The 13241-nt window shown below is 42.4% G+C and overlaps 1 pseudogene; it reads right to left on the reverse strand.

The window, feature by feature from the left end:
• Positions 1–3529: 3529 nt before the first annotated feature.
• Positions 3530–13241, reverse strand: part of LOC135515517 (ATP-dependent RNA helicase DHX15-like) — a 39449-nt pseudogene continuing 29737 nt past the window's right edge.

Below are 13241 nucleotides of genomic sequence, written 5' to 3' on the forward strand. Positions count from 1 at the left end.
TAAGTACTGCAGTGCATCTCCTCCTCATGGACTGCACCAGATTTGCCAGTTCTTGCTGTGAGACGTTACTCCACTCTTCCAGCACCTGCAAGTTCTCGGACATTTCTGGGGGGAATGGCCCTAGCCCTCACCCTCCGATCCAACAGGTCCCAGACGTGCTCAATGGGATTGAGATCCGGGCTCTTTGCTGGCCATGGCAGAACTTTGACATTCCTGTCTTGCAGGAAATCATGCACAGAACGATCAGTATGGCTGGTGGGATTGTCACACTGGAGGGTCATGTTAGGATGAGCCTGCAGGAGGATGTCTTCCCTGTAACAGACAGCGTTAAGATTGCCTGCAAACAAGCTCAGTCCGATGATGCTGTGACACACCGCCCCAGACCATGATGGACCCTCCACCTCGATCCCACTAACTCTCATTCCTTTGACGATAAATGCGAATCCAACCATCACCCCTGGTTAGACGAAACTGCGTCAGTGAAGAGCACTTTTTGTCAGACCTGTCTGGTCCAGCGACGGTGGGTTTGTGCCCATAGGTGACGTTATTGCCGGTGATGTCTGGTGAGGACCTGCCTTACAACAGGCCTACAAGCCCTTAGTCCAGCCTCTCTCAGCCGATTGCACAGTCTGAGATGGAGGGATTGTGCGTTCCTGGTGTAACTCGGGCAGTTGTTATTGCTATCCTGTACCTGCACCGCAGGTGTGATGTTCTGACGTTCCAATTCTATGCAGGTGTTGTTACACGTGGTCTGCCACTGCGAGGATGATCAGCTGTTCCTCCTGTCTCCCTGTAGCACTGTCTTAGGTGTCTCACAGTACGGACATTGAAATGTATTGCCCTGGCCACATCTGCAGTCCTCATGCCTCCTTGCAGCATGCCTAAGGCACATTCATGCAGATGAGCAGGGACCCTGGGCATCTTTCTTTTGGTGTTTTCAGAGTCAGTAGAAAGGACTCTTTAGAGACCAAAGTTTTCATAACTGTGACCTTAATTGCCTACCTTCTGTAAGCTGTTAGTGTCTTAAGGACACTAACAGGTGCATGTTCATTAATTATGGTTATTTGAACAAGCATGGGAAACCAGTGTTTAAACCCTTTACAATGAAGAACTGTGTAGTTATTTGGATTTTCAAATTATCTTTGAAAGACGGTCCTGAAAAGGGGAAGTTTCTTTTTTTCCCTGAGTTTATAAACATAAGATTTCACATATAGAAGCATTCATATCATTAAGGGCATGGGCGACCTGGTCTTTGTCTATTAAAAAAGAGCAGTATCATCAGGCAGTTGGGAAATGTTGATTTCTTCGTTAAAAATGGTTATGCCATGCAGATTTGCATTATTCGGAATATCGAGATTGAAGTTCCACAACCAAAATTAATAAAAATGGCAAAATTGGGCATCCCTGTCGTACACTTCTGCTGATAGTGAATCTTTTGGATGTATTAAGGTTTAGTAACAGAGAACTATTTATATCTTTGTAAAACATGCAAATTACTTTGATAAACCTTTTGGTTTCGGTGAATTGTAAGTGACCTAAAGAGAAATTCGTGTTCAATTGTGTCAGGCTTTACAGAAGTCCAAAAATAAGACAACCACATCTGAATCAATTGCATCTAAATAATCTAGAAGGTCCAAAACTAAATTAATGTTAAAGGTTATGTGATGGCCCTTCATAAATCCCGTTTGAGTCTAATTTATAATGGTATCTATTTCATTCTTTCATCTTTTGGCAAAAACAAGAGCAGTCGATTTGTAGTCACTATTTAATCAAGTAATTGGTCTCCAATTGTCAGAGAAGGGTCTTTATTGGGCTTTGGAATCACTGCAATAATAAGGCCCTGTTTCATAGTGGAGACCATTTCCCCATTTGTTTTAAAGCAATCCTGAAACATCTAAATTCAGAGCCTCTTTCTTCAATTGACACAGGTGAATGGCAAACTGAGTGGAAATCATCAATTACAGGGACAGCATTCTGAATGTGGCAAATGTAGCTTTCACAACCATCTTCCTGAAATTGTGAGTTGTAAAGGTTTTCATAAAAGGAATTGAAAAATGTTGATTTTAATGGGGTCTTTGCATTACGCATCCTCCATTTTGAGTGCAGTTAGACTTTCTTCTGTAGTTTCTCTTTTCAAGTACAAAAAAGTAACGTGTTTCTTCCCACTTCAATCCATTTTGTTCTTGATCTGACAAAGGCATCCTTTGCCAGATCTGTGTAAAGCTGTTCTAATTCTAGTTGTAAAGATTTAAATACAGACTCTTCTTCTTGAGATAGATTATCATTCTTTAGAAAACTGGCAAGTGTGCTCATCAACTCTTTCTGTTTCTTTAAGTGCATCAGCTCTTTGGCACATTTAATGGCTACAACTCAGACTTTATATTTCAAAAATTCCCAAGTCTTTACTTGCAACAATATCTTTGGCAAACAATGTGATGTTTCCAATAAGAATAGGATCTTTAAGAAGTGTGTTGTTTAATTTCCAATATCCTCAAGTACCTTTTTTTTTAGTAGCTTGTAAATTCAGGGAAATCAAGTGATGATCAGAAAAGGGAGCAAACTGGTGATCTATAACTGAAGCAGTTCATTCCCCAAAAGTCTCGCGGCGCGACTTACGTCATAAATTTTGGTCACCAGGCGTGTCCGTGTAGCCTCTCCCTTGCGGAAACAAGCAAGATGTTGTAGCAAACAAGTCTTTGAATGCTCAACACCGGTTAAATATGGCCAGTGTCAGTAAACATCGACAAAAAAGTGTAAATAAATTGTTGCCAGCAGCAGCAAGCAGTTAGTCACCAAGGATCTGGATAACATAAAAACAGCCTAACCAGCTCTGCTATCGCAGGTAAAATGGTCAGTCAGCTGTTCTCTAATTTGTGTCTGGGAGTAGCTCGCCAACATTAGCCAGTTAGCTTGAGTGCTTGATTAGCGCTGAGGTCAGAACACTCGGATCAACCCTACTCATCGGCCAGAGTGTCCAGTGTGCATTCTGAATTTACCAACGGGCAATCTGCAAAGCTCTGAATTTAAGAACACCCAGAGCGCACTCTCTGGCACTCCAGATTAAATTTACGAACACACCTGGAATGTATTTTTTGTAATGTCATTTGAGTTGAATCATACGATCACAGCCGGTATTGATGGGTACACTTCCTTCTTTTACTTCCTGCTTTGCTGCTATTAAAATACATTTAATATTTCAACCTTCTGAGCTCACCCCCCCCCCCCCCAATACCAAAGTTTGGTAGCTGTCTGAACAAGCAAGACGGTAGGTTCTAAACTGTCAAAGCTGAGATGTATATTTTTCCATTAATTGAAGTCAAAGTTTGTTCAATGAATTAGTATGGACATTCGGTACCTAAGTACATTTTGGTAAGAGTTGACACGTTCTAAAGAGGAAAGTCAACATCTACATAAATGGTTATGCTTTAACATGGTCAATGACGGTAATGGTGTTGACCGCTCACTCTCAACCCGGATCAACCGCAATGCCAACCACCTGTTAATCACAATGACCACAGGTGGTAAAAAATAAACATTAAACAAATAAAAAATTCAAGGCTCAGATGAAGAGTTCAGAGTTCCTTAGTGGTGGTGATGCTATTGTTCTCGTGCACACTACAGTGTTAGTACAGAGTATTCCTTGGTTGAGAGTTTAGCGACGATGCGCTACAACTGTCTCTTGGCTTCACAGTTGGGGAAGTTATCCATCTCTTAGTACTGCGGGGCGATTTTCACCAGCCTGGGAAAGGAGACAAGTAAACATATTAGTCATGACGTGTGTGTGTATGTGAGAGAGAAGGCTCTCTCTCCTGCATTCGCACACAGAGATTGCCGCAGACACTTCATCCGACACATGAATGTGCAAGCACACACAGACAGATGAACAAACACCCACGTAATCCAACAATGTGCACACGGTCTCTCTCTCACACACACACACACACACACACACACACACACACACACACACACACACACACACGGAGCAAGCTGACTGCTTGTCTAGAGGAATATCGGAGCAGGCGGGTTGACTGCAGGCAAGCACAGACACACACCTCGCAGAATGTAGGAGAGGACTGACTATAGGCCTGCACACTCACTAGACAAGATGGATATAGGGCTAGGCAGCCAGTAAGCTGCTGACAGCTTAACAAATCTAATTGTATTGGTCACGTACACATATTTTACAGAAAGGTGCAGTGAAATGCTTGTTTCCAACAGTGCAGTATACCTAACAATGCAAACAATACACATGTTTTCTAAATACCACTCTGGTTTGATGTCGGTGCAGGTGCGGATGTAGTTCTTGGTGGTCAGCACAAACTCATTGTATATCGCACACAGGACTGGTGCAGCTGGACCACCTGGTTGTCCTTCACCGTCAGGTACTGGCCTGTGTTCTCCAAATGGGCTACCTGGTAGACACACAGACCGACAAGAAAAAGTAGGCTAGATATTAGCCAGACAGGGCACACGACAAACTACAGTACATGTCAAGATCACTTCCACAGACCTGTATTATCAAAATCCAACCCATACAGTATCATAAAGTCCATACGCATTTAACACGTTTCCTGACCCAGCGCTCCTCTTATGTAGGTTTGTTTTCTAGCCTGAAGTGATGCAACAATCGAAGAGTTATTACCATGTAGGATACTTGATGCCAAATGGGACTAGTACGGTTGAACAACACTGACGTCATGGAATGTAGTGCCTACCTTAATGTACAATGAACACAATCAATTCCACAGAAAAGGGGTGGGGAAGCGGCAGCTCTGGGCATTGGCGATTTAAACTTCGCCAAGTTAAGAGGGCGGTGAGTTTTGTTTCCTTTCGTGGTACTTTAATATGCAGACGACGGCTGTTGCGATTAACCAGGGCAATCAGTCTCAATAAAGACCTCTCCGAACAAAGAGGTGCGTTCAAACGCCCCTAAACTGCAACATGAGCAACAAATTTGTCTTTGTGATAAAGGTTAATGTTGACAAATATTTAAATATTAATGTCGTAATTCAACTTGTCAGGTCGCATGTTTTCAGGTTCCCTCCGGAAATGGACTTTCAACAAAATGTCATTTATTTTCCCTGAGTGGGCAGCAAATTGACTTGATTTCTTATTATGTGTTTAACTGGTAGCGCCTGTGTGTGCACACCTAGGGGAGGCTATCCATTACATTATAAGTATCTTGACTTGTTGTTTTTCAACTACTGACATGCATTGTTTTTGCAGGCTGATACCGATTCAAAAATAAAAGAAATTTGGGGGGAGGCCGATGTCGGTCTGATATTTTATAAGTTGGTCCAGAGATGAATACATTTTTTAATAAACCAAATGTAACTTTGTCTTACCTAATCTAACAACATAATGGTAATAATTAGATTTCAATGGCAAATCTCTATTGATAGACACTGTACATCCTGATTTACCAAGTTTAAGGAAAATAATCAGACCCCCTTAACTTTTTCCACATTTTGTTACGTTACAAAATAGCTTTTTCCCTCAATCTACACACAATACCCCATAATGACATAGCAAAAACAGGTTTTAAAATGTTTTGCTAATTTATTAAAAATAAAACTCATGTCACATTTACATAAGCATTTAGACCCTTTATTCAGTACTTTGTTGAAGCACCTTTGGCAGCGATTACAGCCTCGAGTCTTCTTGGGAATGTGGCTACAAGCTTGGCACACCTGTGTTTGGGGAGTTTCTCCAATTCTTCTCTGCAGATCCTCTCAAGCTCTGTCAGGTTGTTTGGGGAGCGTTGCGGCACAGCTATTTTCAGGTCTCTCCAGAGATGTTTGATCGTGTTCAAGTCCGGGCTCTGGCTGGGCCACTCATTGGACATTCGGACACTTGTCCCGTATGCCACTCCTGCATAGTCTTGGCTGTGTGCTCAGGGTCATTGTGCTGTTGGAAGGTGAACCTTCGCCCCGGTCTGAGGCCCTGAGCGCTCTGGAGCTCTCTGTACTTTGCTCCGTTCATCTTTCCCTCGATCTTGACTAGTCTCCCAGTCCCTACTGCTGAAGAACATCCCCACAGCATTATGCTACCACCACCATACTTCACCGTAGGTGTAACCGATGTGAAATGGCTAGCTAGTTAGTGGTGGTGCGCGCTAATAGCGTTTTAATTGGTGACGTCACTCGCTCTGAGACCTTGAAGTAGTTGTTCCCCTTGCTCAGCAAGGGGCGCAGCTTTTGTGGCGCAATGGTTAACGATGCTTCGTGGGTGTCAGTTGTTGATGTGTGCAGAGGGTCCCTGGTTCGGGGCGAGGAGGGGGACGGAAGCTATACTGTTACATAGGGATAGAGCCAGGTTTCCTCCAGACGTGATGCTTGGCATTCAGGCCAAGGAGTTCAATCTTGATTTCATCAGACCAGATAATCTACACTAAGTTTCTCATGGTTTGAGAGTCTTTAGGTGCCTTTTGGCAAACTCCAAGCGGGTTGTCATGTGCCTTACTGAGGAGTGGCATCTGTCTGACCACTACCATAAAGGCCTGATTGATGGGATGCTACAGAGATGGTTGTCCTTCTGGAAGGTTCTCCCATCTCCACAGATTAACTCTAGAGCTTTGTCAGAGTGACCATCAGGCACTTGGTCACCTCCCCGACTAAGGCTCTTCTCCCCCGATTGCTCAGTTTGGCCGGGCGGCCAGCTCAAGGAAGAGTCTTGGTGGTTCCAAACTTCTTCCATTTAAGAATGATGCAGGCCACTGTTTTCTTGGACCCTCAATGCTGCAGAAATGTTTTGGCACCCTTTCCCAGATCTGTGCCTCGACACAATCCTGTCTCGGAACTCAACGAACAATTCCTTCGACCTTATGGCTTGGTTTTTGCTCTGACATTCACTGTCAACTGTGGGACCTTTATAGACAGGTGTGTGACTTAACAAATCATGTCCAGTCATTCACCATAGGTGGACTCCAATCAAGGTGTAGATACATATCAAAGATGATCAATGGAAACAGGATGCACCTGAGCTCAATTTTGAGTCTCATAGCAAAGGGCCTGAATACTTATGTAAATAAGATTTAATTTTTAATAGATTTGCAGAAATTTCTAAACCTGTTTTCGATTTGTCAATATGGGATATTGTGTGTATATTGCTTTAAGACTGTCATGACGTTGCCCTCTTTGGGTGTGGCGAGCCCCATCCCCCCCTCTCTGCCTCCCACTTTCCTCCTTCAACTAGGCTGCTGTGGTCAGAGCGACGTCGTAAATTCCTGATGATCTCCTCATGGACACACAGTATAGAGAGAGTAAATTTTCATAGAGCACAAAGGAATTTCTTCCACCTCACAGAACTTGAGGTACGAACAAATTTCATGTTCCGGAGAAAGTATAAAATATCAGTGAAGAATCCAGCTACGAAATGGTCCGTTTGTTACAACTTGGGGAAGCTCATAGGAGACAGTGTGGCCACATTACCATAACGCTGTTTATATAATAGCCTCAGATATGAGGTTTACATCTAATTGTTGTATAAGATGAATGAGTGAGTATGATACTGTTTACACAATTTTACAATGTGATTTTGGATTGTTTAACGAAGGAAAACTCAAAAAGGGAATTGGAGTTAACTAAATCAGAGGGCCGCCCTTGAGCCCAATTAGGATCAAACACCCTGCGACAGCCCCTTTTCTGTAATTCCGAATAAAACCCAACTTTGAGAAATGATCACCAGACCATGTTTTTCTCCATTAGGAGAGGACAAAGGTTGTAGACCATTGCTGAATCTTTTAACCATACCACGTGGTTAAACTCTTAGACTATCGATACCGACAGAATAAGAACAAGTCTTTGATATTAATTACTAGTCTGCAGCTAGGAATTCGGTATTGAACACGAAGAACAACAACCGCTGACACATCCATTCTATAACAAAAATAATGAATGTCACTCAACTATCCACTATAACCATGACATAGAGAGAGGGAGAGAGACGGACAATTCTACAAAAGAAACAACCTTTTCATCAGCGATCAAGACACACTGAGCGTAAATATATATATATTGATTGCAATTGTTCCCGAATGAGTGAGCGTTCATGTGCAAATGATTAGCATTTCAATTGTTATAATTATCACTTTGTAGTGACTTCTTAGTCGACCCCCACTTCCCCTTTTGTCTAACAAGCCGCCATGCCGGTTTAGCCCACTAGGGCACATTCTCCTATCATTTCTTGTAACCATATTTACTGTTTGTTTATGCATTTCTGTGAATTACTTAGTTAGTAATAAATAAATGATTTAAGACAATTGATGTATGGATGACTCATAGTGAAGACTGGGTTTGTGGAGATAACCAACAATTTACGACGTTTGGAATGAGACTAACGTGAGGTAAAGTAAATAATTCATTAATTTGAATACTAATTGATCAGATAAAATAACTGAAAAGTTATTTTAGGAAATTATAACTTTCTGAATATTTTTCCTTGGTGCCCGACTTCCTAGTTAATTACAGTTACATGATTAATCAGTTGATCGCGTAATACTAATTACAGAGAATCTTTGATAACTATAAGTCTTCAATTTAATGATAGTAAAGACACGACAATTGGTTGCAGACATCACTCTCAAGACACTCCTTCACATGCAACGGTTTGTCAAGAAAGTGAGATACCAGTCATGGAACCCAGTTAACGTTTTTGCAGCCAATCAGCATACTTTGCGTTATGGTTTGCATTAAACAAAAGGTTTTAGGGTGACGTGATAAGCTAGCTAGCAAAATTAGCTTTCTGTGACTGAATGTAACCTATTTAACTTACTTCATACTGGATGCAAATACATAAAAATGGTATCCATGAGTTCATCTGACTCTGGGGAAGTAGATAAAGGGCTTTATTGCCAAAATTCCAACGTATCCGGTATCTTGTTTTGGCATTTTTGTTTTTCACCAAACAGTAAATTTAATAAACACTGTCTATTTCGACATGGTGTGTTATTATTCAGCTGTTCATAAGCTTAACTAGACGCACCGGCTAGTTTATTAGATTCACTACACCGTTCGCGAAAATGGATCACTTACACAGTCAGTGAGTCATGTGGACATGGCTTGCTATATAAAGCTGGCAGACAGGCATCGAGGCATTCAGTTACAGTTCGATTGAACATTTAAAATGGACAAAGAGTGACCTAAGTGACTTTGAGCGTGGTATGATCGTCGGGACAATTTGAGGAGTGGAAAAATATAGAGTTCAGTGTACTTGGGTGGCCTGGTCAGTCCCCAGACCTCAACCCAATAGAGCCTCTTTGGGATGAGATGGAACAGGCTGTTCACAGCATGAATGTACCGCCATCCAATCTGCAGCAACTACATGATGCCATCCCGTCAGCATGGACCAACATCCCTGTGGAACGTTTCCCACACCTTGTAGATTGCCCTGAAGAACTCCGGCTGTTCTGGAGGCAAAGGGGGGACTGACCCGGTACCTAGACAGGTGTACCCAATAAACTGAGTGCGTATCTAACAGGATGCAGTCTCCAGCCAGAGGTTCCTCATCAGCTTGCAACAGTTTGTGACAAGAGACAAGGGCACTCGTACTACAAGTTGTCAAAAGCATTCCACAGGGATATTGGCCCATGTTGACTCCAATGCTTCCCACAGTTGTCAAGTTGGCTGGATGTCCTTTGGGGTGTGGACCATTCTTGATACAAAGGAAACTGTTGAACGTGAAAAATCCAGCAGCTTTGCAGTTCTCGACACACTCAAACCAGTGTGCCTAGCACCTATTATAACCATTCAAAGGAACTTCAATATTTTGACTTGTCCGTTCACCCTCTGAATGGCACACAAACAATCCACGTCTCAATTGTCTCAAGGCTTAAAAATGCTTATTTACAGACAGGTGTCGCCTCCCCTTCATCTACACTGATTTGAAGTGGATTTAACTAGTGACATCAACAAGGGATCATAGCTTTCACCTGGATTCACTTGGTCAGTCTGCAATGGAAATCACGTGTTTTGCACACTCATTGACTAGGGTTGTGTTCGAATACCCAGACTAACATACTACATACTTAATGAGTTTATACAGTATCTACTATTAGTTCATTTTAGTATATTGTAAACAAACTATCAATTCAGTTGAGCATAATAGTGCTATGCTTGTCTACCGGAACATGATTATGTTGCTATGCAACCTCTTGCGAGCATAACAAATTACTAGCTAGACATTTTTGTGTTCATAAATTCAATCTTGAGTGTCAGAGTGTGCTCTGGGCATTCTTAAATTCAGAGCTTTGTCAGATTGTCCATTCGTAAATTCTGAGCGTTTCCCCTCTCAGAGCGTTCAGTGCGCACACTGGCCGAGGAGTAGGGTTGAGCCGAGCGTTCTGACCATCACAACTGCACTTAAGTCAAGCACACAAGCTAACTGGCTAGCTACTTTCAGACACAAATGAGAAAATACCTCACTTTGACCATTTTACTCACCATAGCAGACCTGGTAAGGCTGTTTCCACATTATCCAGAGCGTTGGTCACTGTAACTGTACTGCTGGCAACAATTTAATTTAAAAAATGTTTTGCTGACGTTTACTGACACCGGCCATATTAAACGGGTGTTGAGCGTTTGTTCATCAGTTATTCTGCGCTCTGGCACACTCAGACGAGAGTGCTCTGAAATCGGAGTAGATCGCCAGAGCAAATTTATGTCCATTGAACGCACAACGACTATACCACTGAGCTAAGAATGACATGAATAATCAAGTCAATAAACGTTGGATAGCTAGTTAGATAGCATATAGTTAATATACTGGCAAGTGCAATGTATTAGTAGCCAACTAACGAGGTAGCTAGCTAACATACTAGTAGTACCTACTGCTGTAATGATATGCTATGCGGTTTGTAAGGATAGCGTAGCCAACACATTGTCAGCCAACATAACGTGAAGCGTAACTTATTTGAAAATTAATAACTTTATTACATGTCTTAACATTTGTCATAATTAGTTAACGCAATTAATTTATATCTGCTCGTCGGACTTGGCTGCATATTTTCTTCAAATCTGGAAATATTGTGAAGCTGTGCCCATTTCTTGAAGAATTGCATTATGGGCCCTAAAAGTACAGAAAGTGTCCACTGCGTGTATACTTCATATTTTGGTGGATTTAGTACGACATCCGGGAACTTTTGGCATACAAACTCAATCCATACTATGACCAATAAGCATACTCAATTTAAGTCACAAATAGTACAGCTAGTATGGTTAGTATGAGTATTTGAACACAGCTATGGTGTAGCTGACTAATCTACATACTCCACTCTGGTCTGTGATGTTTTAGGAACAAGGGACGTCTGCCTAACGGTCAAAACCAAGTGCTGTGTTGTTTGGGAACATAATGGCACCGTTGAGCATGATGACACATACTGAGACAGAACCCTCTGGGCACTTTCTCTGTTTGGCCGGTGAGCACTGACCTGCATGAAGAATCCGGCGGGACAGGTTGAAGAGGTCCATGATCCGGGACAGCTGCTGGTGCACGTTGTCAGCGACCGGTAGTTCACAAAGTTGTCGTAGCACCGCTGCACCAACTCGTGGTCTGTGAGAGTCGAGAGATTTATGTTAGGTGACATTAAGGTTGGTTTACCGGAGACAGATTTAGTCTAGTCCTGGGTTACAAAGCATGCTTGATGGACATTTTAGTGAAGGACACATACTCTGTTTGAAAGTATGATAGACGTTGAGAAGGGTCAGGTGATTTCCATCAATGTGGGTGAACCTTATCTTGGACTTCTCGGCCGCCTTCCTAGCCTCCGTGGGTCACAGAAAACACTGTGGGACTAAACGAGGTTGGTATGGACTACAACACAGCCACCCATAGGTATGATTTAATCAATTCCCATAGAGAGGAACAAGGTCAGAGAGCACTTCACAGGGCATACAGGTGCATATTGGAACAGGAGGTGGGAGAGTGTGAAGGAGGGATGGCTTTCTCCTGCTTTGCGCAGGACTGAGTTTGGCTATTTGATGAGCTGTGTACTATTTGATGAGCTGTGTACCCCCCCCCCCCCAAAAAAGTATATTTACTCAGTTGTTGGCAAATGGACATATATGAAACTAGCATGCATCTGACTCAAACTCTTTAAGTGGTGGTGCTGAAAGAGACCAAAGGCAAAGTGTCCTCCTAACCACTCAATCTGCGCCTGAGCAGTTAAGAGAGGGAAAACCCTGATCTTGCACCCAAGAGGAAAAGCACTCGTATATCAAGATTGCATCAAACACCTCCCGCCCTCCCACAACTTGCTAGGAGCCGCCTCACGTCAAAGCATGCTCCGTCATGGACTTAACCGGTGAAAGCTGAGTGTTTAACGAACCCCTTCACTTGGTTGCCTGTGCGACACTAGGCCTAGGTTACACTGCTGACTCAGTAGTGAACTCAGCAGAAAACTGGGTTCCCTGACACACCCGTTATAAATGTGTGGTGTGTCCAAACAGCTAGCTAGTTAAATTCCCTTTCCCCCCATTCAAAAGTATCGGATTAATCTCAATGAGGAGCATTCTGCTTTGGCAAGCCTAAAGTGCAATTACTGCCAGAGCACATTGGTCCTGCTGAGACTAGCCTATAAACTCATTAATTTACTGTAGACACAAATGTTTCCTGCCTGACAAATATTAACTGACTGACACCTCTAGCTCCTTTTGCTATCCCTCTTTTCAATATAGTGCCTTGCAAAAGTATTCACCCCCCTTGGCGTTTTTCCTATTTTGTTGCAACCTGTAATTTAAATAGATTTTTATTTAATGTAATGGACATACACAAAACAGTCCAAATTGGTGAAATGAAATGGAAAAAGATAACATGATTTTAAAAAATAAATTAAAAAACAGAAAAGTGGTGTGTGCATATGTATTCACCCCCTTTGCTATGAAGCCCCGAAATAAGATCTGGTGCAACCAATTACCTTCAGAAGTCCCATAATTAGTTAAAGTCCACCTCTGTGCAATCTAAGTGTCACATGATCTCAGTGTATATATACACATGTCCTGAAAGGTCCCAGAGTCTGCAACACCACTAAGCAAGGGGAACCACCAAGCAAGCGGCACCATGAAGACCAAGGAGCTCTCCAAACAGGTCAGGGACAAAGTTGTGGAGAAGTACAGATCAGGGTGGGTTATAAAAAATATCCAAAACTTTGAACATCCCACTGAGCATCATTAAATCTGTTATTAAAAATGGAAAGAATTTGGCACCACAACAAACCTGCCAAGAGAGGGCCGCCCACCAAAACT

Source organism: Oncorhynchus masou, chromosome 27, assembly GCF_036934945.1.
Source record: "Oncorhynchus masou masou isolate Uvic2021 chromosome 27, UVic_Omas_1.1, whole genome shotgun sequence".
Taxonomy (NCBI): Eukaryota; Metazoa; Chordata; class Actinopteri; order Salmoniformes; family Salmonidae; genus Oncorhynchus; species Oncorhynchus masou.